Source organism: Macrotis lagotis, chromosome 1 (genome assembly GCF_037893015.1).
Source record: "Macrotis lagotis isolate mMagLag1 chromosome 1, bilby.v1.9.chrom.fasta, whole genome shotgun sequence".
In the NCBI taxonomy this organism is placed as follows: domain Eukaryota; kingdom Metazoa; phylum Chordata; class Mammalia; order Peramelemorphia; family Peramelidae; genus Macrotis; species Macrotis lagotis.
This window is the reverse complement of record NC_133658.1, coordinates 822,830,238-822,843,006: the sequence shown is the minus strand read 5'-3', so window position 1 is coordinate 822,843,006 and position 12,769 is coordinate 822,830,238. Positions and strand designations below refer to the sequence as shown.

General features: G+C 38.9%; 1 pseudogene; it reads left to right on the top strand.

Moving 5' to 3' along the window:
* The first annotated feature begins 11,156 nt into the window (after positions 1–11,156).
* On the top strand, positions 11,157–12,089 carry LOC141488833 (ceramide synthase pseudogene; annotated as a pseudogene).
* Positions 12,090–12,769: the final 680 nt, after the last annotated feature.

Below are 12,769 nucleotides of genomic sequence, written 5' to 3'. Positions count from 1 at the left end.
AGAGGAGAAACCCATTTCTCTTAGGGAAAACGGAAGAGAATGAATAATCAAGATGTCAGAAGTGTTCTGAGGATTAAAATTGTTAAGGATAAAAATATTACTGTTATCTTGAACTAGGGAAACATTCACAATATCTTAAAATATAGTTTGGGGTTAGCATTCCAAAATATACTAAATACTTAGTTCTTTCATGGACTACTCCCTTCAAGGATAAAAAGAATTTTCTCTCTGTGATGGAATATTTTAACCTTGAATGCAACAGAAGACACCATTCTGAGATGGGTCCTGGCCCCATCCTTTCAAATGGGTAATGAGGCAATGAGCTCATTTAGACAGGAGTTAAGGTGTAATCATGATCCTTAATCCGTTTCCTTAAGAAACTCCTTAGCTTTTTTTCTATTCAGGGTTTTGGGCTGAAAATTTTATTTTTTAATATTTTTAGTTGAATCAAAAAAGTAGATTTCAGACAAGTTCAGACAAGTAGATTTCAGGAGACAAGTTCATTCCTTTGACAGACAACTAAAATTTATTAAGCACAAACCATGTGCTAAGAACCAGGCTAAAATGGCAACATCAATCTTTAAAATCAAAGAACTCACAATTTCATGGGGAAGACAATATGCCAACAGCTTTGTACAACCAAGATCTATTCAGGATAAATTGTAAATAATCAATAGAGGGAAGGGATTAGCATTATGAGGGATCAACAAAGGCTTTTTGTAAAGTTATTAGCTGAAGCTTGACCAATAGTTTGCAAAAATGTAGTTAAGGCTTTTGACACCAAGTTATTCCAAAACCTGAAAATATAAAGTTATTTCAACCTGTGTGACATTGAAAGCATAGGAGAGAGAGAAAATAAAGTCAGAGAGTTGGATTAACTAGAGACAAAGCATAATTTGGTAACTGAGGTACAGAAGTTATATCTAGCCATCTATATTTAAAATTTTTTTTCTAAATTATAAATCATATTATAATTAGCAATTGGTTAAGTCTAGTTGTTTTATATAAAATTTACTTTTTATTCAAAAAGTATAATGTCTACACTATACCATATTTCTATTTTCCCCAAATTTTTCATGTTGGGGGCAATTATATCCATTTGAATTAGGCATATGGCCATAAATGAAGACATAGCCATTCATTGGGGGCAGGTTGAAATCACTGAATTTGCATTTGTGGTGACTAAAGAGGAAACAAATAACATTAAAAGTGCTGGTCTTGAAAACTTCAGCTTTTGTGTAATAAGACATATCTCATATATCTATGATTTTTTCCCTCTCATACAAAAGCCTTAAAATGAATCAATGTTAATCTCATTTTTGACTGTTTCCACATCCTCCCACTGATTCACTCATCACTAAGGGATGGATGGGGCACAATCACTTGCCTCTTCCGAAGTGATTTTGATTTCACAGAAACACAGGTTTCTCTCAAAAATAGACAAGAGAAGTAGGATAACTATTACATTCATTTTTAAGGTGGAAGGCATTTTCACAGGCACCACCCTGATTTCTCTGTCACTTCTGCCACTTCTGTCACTTCTGCCAGTGGGTCAAGTCAGCATATATAGGGTCAAGCCTAAGAGGGAGATCAATTTAATGGAGTCATTTTCATGGTCTGAATAGGTGATTTGCCATCAATATAATGAGATTCAGGCTAGGCAGGTGGGAACAAGCAGAAATGAAAGCTGATTATGTAGAGCATATTGAAGGCTGGGTATGTCACTGGGGACTTGTGGGAATGGGGAGAATAGAATCTGGGACACTAGCAATAACATTTGAAAAGTCCAGAATAGACAAGATTCAAATAATTTGGAAATCAAAATATATCTTGTGAGGACAGATATTGTCTTCTCTGTGATTTGGTTTTAATATCATTCTTGGTATGGGTGGCCTGTGTGCATTGTTGTTGCTGACCAGAGTAAGGTCATATTCTGCAGTAGTTATACCATGGAGTGAGTCTGCTCCTCTGCAGTGAGAACTTACACTAGTTACAGGACTTAAGGCATTTTCTAGTTTTTAATTGTATATCCCAACATCATTATGTCCCTGATGGAAAATGATCTCAGTTCTAGTACTTTTGGCTGTTGCCTCAGATCAGTTTTTTGGGTAAAGTTATCTCCAAAGGCTAGAAGTAATAGAGTACCAATTTTTATGCACACACATATATATATATATGTATATATGTATATATATATACATATATATCAGGTATTGTGTAATATATATACCTGAAGACAAAAATGCAACATTCTCTCCATATAGTGTATTTATATATACACCCACATTAATGTGATGGAAAGTAGAATGGGACCACAGCAAAGGAGAAATCTGGACATTGCACTTAGGACCTGGAAGGAAGATGGGATTACTTTTAACTGGCTTCATGGAAGGAGCCATTGGAGTTAGAGATAGAAGGAAGAGAATTTCAACAGATAGCCATGAGAAGGGAGGGAAATGAGGGATCAGCTTTCATGAGAGTATGGAGGACCAAGGAAGTTTTAGATCAAGACAAGGATATATTTCACTGTCTAGTTTGGTTGGAATATGACAAGAACAAAGGGAAGGATATGACATGAACAAAAGGAAAATGGTGTGAAATTGTCTTTCCAATGTTCAATCCCTGCTTTCTTAGACTAGTCTAAGTCTAAATAAATTTATTGAAGCAGCTTTTATTTTGTCCTAATTTTCTTAAATAAAAACTCAAACTGTGAACCACCCCTCAACAGTGTAAGCAAGCTAATTTAATTTCAACCTAGTAATTTTGAAATAAGCACCATACAAAGAAAATTAAATTACAGTAGCTCCTCTTGAGAAGTTACTGTGTATGTATTTATACCTTCATAACACATGTTATTATAGTTGATTCAATATTATATTACTTCCAATTCTCTCACTAATTTCTTTGTATTTATTTGACAGTTGGAATTTTGGCAAGTGTTGACTGCTTTTCATCTCATCTCATGTTTGTTCTTCTAAATATTGATTTTTGTTTTTGTTTGTGGCCCTGGGTGTTTAGATTCAGAACTGTGCTTTTAGTAACACTTTTTTTTAAAACCACTGTAAACTATACTGTGCTCAGAAAAAATTTTGGAGGACGACTGTCACCCAAATGACATTTAAAACATGAAAGACAACAACTTTTCCCCAGGGATGTTGTAAATGAGATTAAACAATACTTTGTGATTTTCAGCTGCTCCTTGTTTAGGTAGAACATTAAGTGACTAATGCATCTAGGAGAGACCTAGGAACTTCAGGAAGCAGGTTTCAACTGGAAAAAAAGGGGGAAAACTTCTAAAAGCAAGTGTTATTTGCACTGCTTAATTAGATTGTGAGGGTTTACTATTCTATCTCCTGCATCGGTGCTCAGATCATCCCTCATCCCCTAACTTCATCCAAAGCTCAGTTCATATGACATAACCTCTGAGACGTCCTTTCCAGTACCCCTAAGTTTTTAGTACTTTGTCCCAAGGGTTGTTGTAAGAATCCAATGAGACAGTAGATAGAAAGTACTTTTAAAATTTCAGAATGCTATATAAATGCCAATTACTATTATTATTATCCCTCTAGTTACTAGACCTCTAGTATGACAATAATTTCGTTTCCTGAGCTTTCTACTACTAAGTTCTAGAAATTTGTATAGAGCAATACAGGAGTATGATAGTAGATGTGCCAGGCATTGTGCTAATAATTTACAAATAGTCTATCATTTGATCCTCACAACAACAGAAATATATACCAAGTAAATACTATTTAATTTTATGGGATGCTGGTGGCAGGGGGTGTAGAGAAGAGAGCACTAATAATTGGGGAAAATCAAGAAAAATCTTTGAACTGAGGCCTGGAGGGGGCTAGAGATTCCAGGAGGGAGAGAAGGGTAGGGAAAACATTGCTTTGTCCACTTTTACAGTTAAGGAAGCTGAGGCAGTCAGTGATTTGCCTCAAATCAGAAAGCCTGAAAGTTTGAGGCGCGTTTTAAACTCAGATCTTCCTGAAACCAGGTCTAGAACTCTACTCTTGCACATTGGAGTTGCTTAATGAACGATTGTTGGTTTGATAATTATCACTGGGGGATCTTCAAGTAGAATGGTTGCTTCTTGGCGATGTTGTGGAAGGGATTCTTTTTTCTTCACTTTTTATTTAAAGTTTTGAGTACCAAATTCTATCCCTCCTTCCCTTCCTCCCCTCCATCCTTTCTGAGATGACAAGCAATAAAACATAGGTTATACATATACAATTATGTAAAAAATTTCCATATTAGTCCTTTTATACTAGAAGAATTGAATGAAAGAAAAAAGAAAATGAAAAATAGCATGCTTGTATTCAATTCATATCAGATTTTTCTCTGGAGGAAGATAATATGCTTCATCATTGGTCTTTGGGACTGTCTTGGATCATTGTATTGTTGAACTAATTTATTCATAGTTCTTCATTGAACAATATGGCTCTCACAGTGTATGACTTTCTCCTGGTTCTGTTCACTTCACTTTGCATCAGTTCATTTGCAGAGGAGATTCTTCCTCAGGCTAAGGATTGGACCAAATGGCCTTGGTGGTCCCTTCCATCTCTGAAGACCTATTCATCTAAATGATGAAATTAATTGTTTCACTGGCAACTTTCTTCCACCTACCATTTTCTATTTTAACATTCTAAAAGTATAATTTCCAGCTGAATATATCTGAAATCTGACAATTACCATCAAAACCGGGTTCCTGCGTTTGTTTTCCTGATTAATCGATACCGAGTAGGACTGGATTTCATTTCTCTATCTTGATGAAAGGATATAGCTAATATATTGCAAGGCAACACAGGGTACTTTTCTGTAAGTGGATCATATTTGTGACAGCTGAGATTTAGTTTTTGATCTGAAGATGAAATTCCATTTAACAATTATTTATTTAGTACCCACAATGTGCCAGATACAGTAGATGCTGTTTACAGAGACAAAGACAATTATTATTGTACTCCAGGAATCTTTTTTGAATGGGAGAAAACAATATGGACACAAATAATGAAATACAGAAATATATGCCAAGTAAATACTGCTAAATTTTATGGGACGCTAGTGGCAGAGAGTGTAGAGAAGAGAGCACTAACAATTGGGGAAAATCAAGAAAAGTCTTTGAACTGAGTCTTGAAGGGGGCTAGAGATTACAGGAGGGAGAGAAGGGAAGGGAGAACTTGTAGAGGGAGCAACCTGTGGAAAGAAATGAAGGTGATAGATGGAATGTTACAGAAAGAGAATGGCCTGGAGATTTGTTTGACTGGATTGTAGAGTATTTGTGAGAGGTGATAGATGATTTCAGATTGGAAGGAGAGGTGGGAGCTACATTGTGAAGAACATTAACAAATAAATGCCAAAGTGAGAAGTTTATCTTTTATCCCAGAGATAATCTGGATCCACAGAACCTTCTGAAATTTCCATAATTATCACGATAAAGGGAAACCATAGCAGTTTTTAAATCTTTTGGCTTAAGACCTCTGAGTTCTTGAAGTAAACTCTTTTAGGTTCTTTGTTTCAGTAGTCTTTCCAAAGACAAATTAAAACATTACTTTCATTCTCTCCACAGACTTGAGCTTTAGCCAGTCACCTCTCTATTGGGAATCATCTTTTGGCATTTCAAGTTGTCCATGTGCATCATGTTTGATGTTGAAAGTTCTAATTAAAAGACTGTTGATAGGAGAGGCACTGGTTTTTTTTTTTTTTTAGGTTTTTGCAAGGCAAACAGGGTTAAGTGGCTTGCCCAAGGCCACACAGCTAGGTAATTATTAAGTGTCTGAGACCGGATTTGAACCCAGGTACTCTTGACTCCAAGGCCGGTGCTTTATCCACTATGCCACCTAGCCGCCTCATGAAAGGCACTGTTGCATAGGAGAAAGAGTCCTCAACATGGAGCCTGATGACTAGGTTTTTGAATTCAGGCTTTGCTACTAATTACTTTTGTGATCTTGGGAAAATCTTCATTTTTCTTCTCTCCAGGTTCCTCATCTATACAAATAGAAGATTGGAATAGATGATCTCTAAAGCTGTTTCCTATAGTTGATCTACACTCCTAAGCCTAAATCTGTGTTCCTGTAATTTCACCTTTACAACAATGAGTAAAATTAAAACATTCCTTTCATTCTCTCCACAGACATGAGCTTTGGCCAGTCACCTCTCTATTGGGAATCATACTTTGGCATTTCAAATTGTCCATGTGCATCATGTTTGATGTTGAATGTTCTAATTAAAAGACAATGACTAAAACTTCATCTCAATACTATGCTTAGTTCCTCTTGAACATTTACATTTCCTCCAAAGAATCCCCTTTTACAAGGGTTAGTTTTTGTTCCTCCAAATACTCTCTGTAGGCAATTGAGATTTAGTCAAAGGGCTTGCATTGACTTGTTACCACACCCAAATTTGTTGAAGTCATTTTCTCAGCAACTCTTAAAATAATTGTTTTGTGAGACTGCCTACCATCCTCAATCAGAATCAGAAGGGTGGAAGTCACAGATAATCTTATTTGTTCAAGTTAAGGAGAATTAAATTTAAGATTTTTTTTTTTTACCATTTCATGTACATTTTAAAGCTTTTTTGATGCATATTTGAAATGATCAAATTCCCTTTTTTACTACTCCATAGAATCAAAGAGTTAAAAAAGGAATTTGATTCTATCAAGAATCCTAGTTCTGGTGTCAGAAGACCTAAGTTTTAGTTACAGCTCTGTTATTTACTACTGCAGCCAGGTAGCACAGTGGATACAAGACTGAGCCTGGGAAAATGAGTAATCTTGAGTTCAAATTTGACCTCAGACTCTTGCTGTGTGATCCTGGGCAAGTTACTTAGCCCCATTTATCTGTTTTCTCAACTTTAGGATGAGCTGGAGAAGGGAATGACAAACAACTCCAGGATCCTTACCAGAATTCCAAATGGGGTTATGAAGGCTCAGGCACCACTGAAAGCCATTCGACAACAAAATTTATTAGATAGTGTAATGTAATAGAAAGTAATCTGGATCTGGAATCATAGGACTTGGTTTTGAATTTGGTTCCATTTATTTGCTTTGTAGTCTTGGATAAGTCATTTATTCTCTTTTCTCTCATCTTTAAAAAAGGGGCAGCTAGGTGGTGCAGTGGATAGAGCACTAGCCTTGGAGTCAGGAGGATCTGAGTTCAAATATGACTTCAAACACTTAATAATTTCCTAGCTGTGTGACCTTGGGAAAGTCACTTAACCCCATTGCCTTTCAAAAGAAAACATATTGGAGCAAAAAGAGGAAGCTGGACAAGATGAACTCTAAGGTCATGGACAGCTTTAAATCTGTCTTCCAATGTGACCTTTATCAAGTAGTTTAGCTAATCTGAAACTCAGCTCCCTCATCCACAAAGTGAAGAATTGAACCAGATGTTTTCTAAGATTCTTTCCTTGGTGGAGGTGAAGAGTGGGAGTGAGTGGGACTTTCTAGTTCTGAAGTTCTATGATTTTAAAATAAATGGCTTCCATTTACCATCTCTCCTGGGAGTATTGTTTCTTTCTTGTTCTTGCAGAAAATGGCATAATGAGATGTCATTGTAGAAATGTTTTTATTTGAAAAGGAAGTGGGGGTTTTTGAGTCCATTATTCTAAAAGCTGTAATAATATACTATTCACAGAGAATGGCTATGACTAAGATATTCTATCAATTCTCCAGGCATAGTATTTTGCCTGTTAAAATTTTTCTACTCTGTTTTCAGTAACTGCATATCTTTGTGTGAAGCAATATTTTACTCACTACAGGATGTTCCAGTTGTTGGGTTACCTGGTGTAATGATCTACGTCAGTCTTGGAAATATCAGAAAATTGTCAGTACATCTAAATGTTTTATTTCCTATGACTTAGCAGTGACTCATTATATCTCAGGGACTCTAATTCCATTTTCTTTTGTGAACATCTATAAATCTGTCTTATTATTTAACTTTAAAAACTATATTGGGTTCTATAGGAACAGAGGTCATGGCTCTGATGGTGTTGCTTACACAGGAATAGCATCAGTCATGCAAATAGTGTAGGTATCATATCACAGGGATGATACTTTGCTAGTGTGGGCATCACCACAGAAGGAACTGCTAAGGTGACACAGTGGATAGTGTTGGATCTGGAGTCAAGAAGAACCAAGCTCAAATCTATTGTCATACATTAGTTCTGTCACCCTGAGCAAATCTTTTAACTATTTGACTCAGTTTCTTCACCTGTGAAAATAAGCTGGAGAAGAAAGTGGCAAACCATTCCACTATCTTTGCCAAGAAAAACTCAAATGGGGTCATGAAGAGGCAGACATGACTGAAGGACCAATTACAATCCTAGTAGAGGAGCAGGGTGGCTACATGGCAGAGGTACTTTAACAAAATCCATGGTAGTGAGAGCAGTGTCCACAACTGTCCTGTTAACTGGGTGGGATGTTAATCTTTATTATAGTACCCCCACACACTGCTGGGTTAAAGGTCATATACAATCAACCTCAGTCTGTTGAAGGTGACTGAATGCTGTCAGTAAATGGTAGTGGAGGTGGTGTTGGTTTTGATGACCCCAGTCCTGGAGTTACTGGCTAGAGTAATTACATAGATCGATTAACTTGACCATTGTCTGACTACGTGACCATTGGCCATGATGCTGCTCAGCTGGACCTTCAATATTCAGGAAAATTTTTGTTCTTGTTGAGTTGTTTCAGTCATATCCAGCTCTTTGTGACTCATTTTTGGGGCTTTTGATGGCAAAATATTGGAGGGATTTGCCATTTCCTTCTCTAGATCATTTTACAGAAAAGGAGTTGAGGCAAACAAGATTAAGTGACTTGTCCAGGGTCACACAGCTAGTAGACTAGAATTTGAATTTAGGAAGATGATTCTTTTTGATTCCAAACCCAATGCTCAATTCATTGTTCCACTTGGATCGAAACCAAACCATCCTAATAATGCATTTATAACCACTGAAGACTGCTAATATAAAATGATGGTCTGCCTATCCAGTTGACTGAGAAGGCAAATTTAGACTATAAAAGCAAAACAGGTTCCTTAGGTCAGCCAGCTGCTTAGGGAATAGTCACTAGAGCTATCGATGGGCAGTCAGGAAGAACTGAATTCAAATTCAGACTCAAGTTCTTACTGCTTTTGTGACCCTAGTTAAACCTCTGCCTCAGCTTCCTCATCTATAAATGGGAATAATAACATTTACCTCTCAGCGTTGTGAAGTTCAAAGAAGCACTAAGAATGGTGTTGGTACATAGTACCAATCAGTATTGACACCTATAAGAAGTCTGTACCAGTTGATCATAGCTAACAGTAGTCCCAAGAATGATGGGAGGAAGTTGCAGAGGCAGATATTAAATTCAAAGTAAGGAAAAAATGTCTTAGCAATTAGAGCTTTCTCAATTGTTTATTCCTTTCTTCTATTTCTTTTTTATTGTCTTTTGGTTTCTTTCTTTTTTATAGTTTAGCAAATGACTCAGGATAGGTATTTTATGTATCTGGAATGGTGTAATTCCTTCCTATCTCTCCTTCTACTTGTCTGTGTTTATTGTTGAGGTCAGTGGGGAATCATAATCTAGTTTTGGATTAATCAAGTCAAATCCTAGGTCAGTGGCCTAGGATGAAAGCAGTGAAGTTATTGGAGACGCAATGTGATGGAATTTAAAGTATACCTTTTTTGCTTCAGGAGAGACCTGAATTCAAATTATGCCTCTAACACTTACTAGCATGTGATCTTTGATGAATGTCTCAGCCTCTTTAAGTCATGCTGTCTTCATCTGCAAAAATGGGAATAATGATATCACCTACTCTACAGGATTTTTGTTGAGGATCAAAATGATAAAATTTGGAAATCTAAAGATAATACCTAAATAACATTAATGATTTGAGTTCTGCCCGAGACATCCTGATTTGAGGTTCTACCCTTACCTATTAATTGAGAGAAGAGAGCTCAGTTCCTTGAAGTGTTGTACGGTATGGTGATGGTGTGATGGTTGGGGAAGGAAAAGTTAGCTGCTACATTTGCTAATTCCAGGCATTTTAGTGGTAGATGAACTTTTTTAATGCCCTAAAAGCTCTGATCAATTTCAATTCTATTTAATTCAATTCACTAAATGTTTATTAAGTATTTAGCAGTATGCTAAGGCTGGGAATACAAATAAAAGAAAGACAGTTCCTGACCTCAAGGAGCTTACTATTTAATGGAAGAAGACAATGTACTAAAGGAACCTGAATTAGTGGTATAGGGTGAAATATAGCAAATGAACTGTAATCTCCCACCTGAGATATAGTACTCTAAGATCTCACCTGTACTCCCAATTAAAGTAAGCAGATTAGGACAGGAAATAACAACTATCACACTGATGTAGAGATAAAAATAAATTAGACATAATTTCTTCCTATCTTCAAGGATCTTATTAATAATACTGGCACATATATGACAATTTATGGTTTATAAAATACATAAACTATATTATTCGACCTTTTCTTTAACTCCGTGGGTTGTTAAAGGAAGTATTATTTATATTATATTATATGACAGACTTTTTAAGAGAGGTCAGATGATTTTCCTGATGACACAATAAAAATGGCAAAGCCAGGAGGGCCTTGAGTTCTGTCATCTTGGATGATTTGAAGGGGAATGGAATGTTTATCTTTAAGGAGGAGAAAAATTTCCTAATTTTGGGAGAAGGATATGATTTTTCTAACGTATATGAAGGGTCCCTTTCCCATCTGCGCCCTTACCCTTTCTCTGTCCCCTATCTCTATCCCATTCTCTCCTCTCATAGTATCACCCCTTCCTTCTCGATCTTCATCTCTTTCCAACCTTCTATTTTTCCTTCTCCTCCCTCTCTTTATTTCTCCTTTTTTCCTCTCAGGTCCCTATCCATTTCTCCCTTCTTTTCTTTTTTTCCCCATTTTCATTTTATTCTTTTTTTTCCTCTTGCCCCTCCTGTTACTATTTCCTCTCTCCCCATCCTATCCTCTTTGTGTCCTTCCTGTCTATATTCTTTCTTTTCTTAATTCTTCTCTCCCTTCATCTCTACTTCTGTCCCTTAACCAAACCCCCTTTCTCTCTATCTCCTTCAGCATCTCTTAACTCCTCACAGGCCTCAGCTTCCCCAGTCCTTATTGCTCTACTCATTCTTCCCTGCCCCAAATCCCTGAGCCATGATGCTGTCCCCGATGGTGGCTGGGGGGGTTGTGTTCCCGGGACTCTTCCTCCTTCCCAAGAACATGCTCCAGAGGCTGCCCCAGCTGCTTTGGGAGGAGGCCGACACGGTCATTGTCTCAGCCAGGCTAGTGTCCTCAGTCCAAGCTATCCTGGCCTCCACAGCTGGCTACATTGTCTCCACCTCCTGCAAACACATGGATGACCAGCATTGGCTATCCTCAGCAGTGCCCTACTTCATCTATGACATCTACGCCATGTTCCTGCGTCACTGGCACAAGCACCAGGTAAGGACATGGAAAGGATGAGGGAGGGGCTGGCCCCCCAGGAGGCACTTGGGCTGTGGCCCGAGGCTACCTGCACAAGGAGCTCCTCGGGTGCTGGTCTGTTTTCCACTATCAGTGGTGTGGTGCCAAGGCAAGGGGGACTTCTTTCTGGGCTGCATGTTGATGGGGGACATCAGCACACCCTTTGTCTGCCTAGGCAAGATCCTCATCCGGTACAAGCAGCAACACACCCTGCTGCACAAAGTGACTGGTCCCTTGATGCTGCTGAGCTTCCTGTGCTGTCGAGTGCTGCTGTTCCCCTACCTGTACTGGGCCTACGGGCAGCACGCAGGCCTGCCCTTGCTCTCTGTACCCCTCGATAGACCAGCCCATGTCAACCTGGGGGCCGCCCTGCTGCTTGCTCCACAGCTCTACTGGTTTTTCCTCATCTGCCGGGGAGCATGTCGCCTCTTTAGGCCTTGGGGACCCACCCCTCCAGTCCCCCGTCAGCCCCCGGGACTTCACTATGGGCCCCGGGACTGAGGAGAGGGAGAGGGTTGGGGCACCCATTCCTCCAGGAATTGGGCTCTGGGACTGATGGGTAGGGATGGGAACTAGGGGCCTCTCCAGTGGTCCTAGGCCTGGAGGATAGGGATGGAGAAGTTGGGGGGGAGCTTCTCCCTATATGATGGTAAAAGAGATGGAACAGGGAGCAGGCTTGTAAGAAACAGCTACCTCTCTTGTCCTCAGGGTGCCCGGGACTGAGGGACAGAGGGTTTGGAATGGCCAACGATCTCCTTTGTGTAGGAACTAAGAAAGTAAGAAAGTGGAAATTAGGAGGCACCCTCCTGCATATATAACCCCAGGGATACCCTTTTTTTCCCCAACTGTAATCTGCAGGGGGCCTAAAGGAGGGAAATTAGAAAGGAAGGTGCCCTATTCCACAGCAATTTAGGATAGGATGGATTAGGGGGGAGACTAACAGGGATTATAGAGGATCAAGGAGTAAATAATCTAGAGAAGGGCCCTCTCCTTTTTTGCCAAGGACACGCCTATTTCCCTTCCCCATATGCTGTAGTCTAGGGGAAGGCAGCTCCTAAACTCATGCATTCCCTCTGGGTGGTACCTCTAGAGGTACCTCTAACCTCTTTGTGTCTCACCAGGGTATAGGTTGGCTACCCCTTAGAGCTAGCTAGCTCCTCTCCTACACAGGCAGCCCAGCATCTTTCCAGACCCTTAGGAATTTTATTTATTTCCCCAGGTTTGTATTAGTTTCATATGGGGAGGCAGACACTGACAGGCCACACACCACCACCTGGCCCAGCCTCTTCATTGCTGAGTGCCCC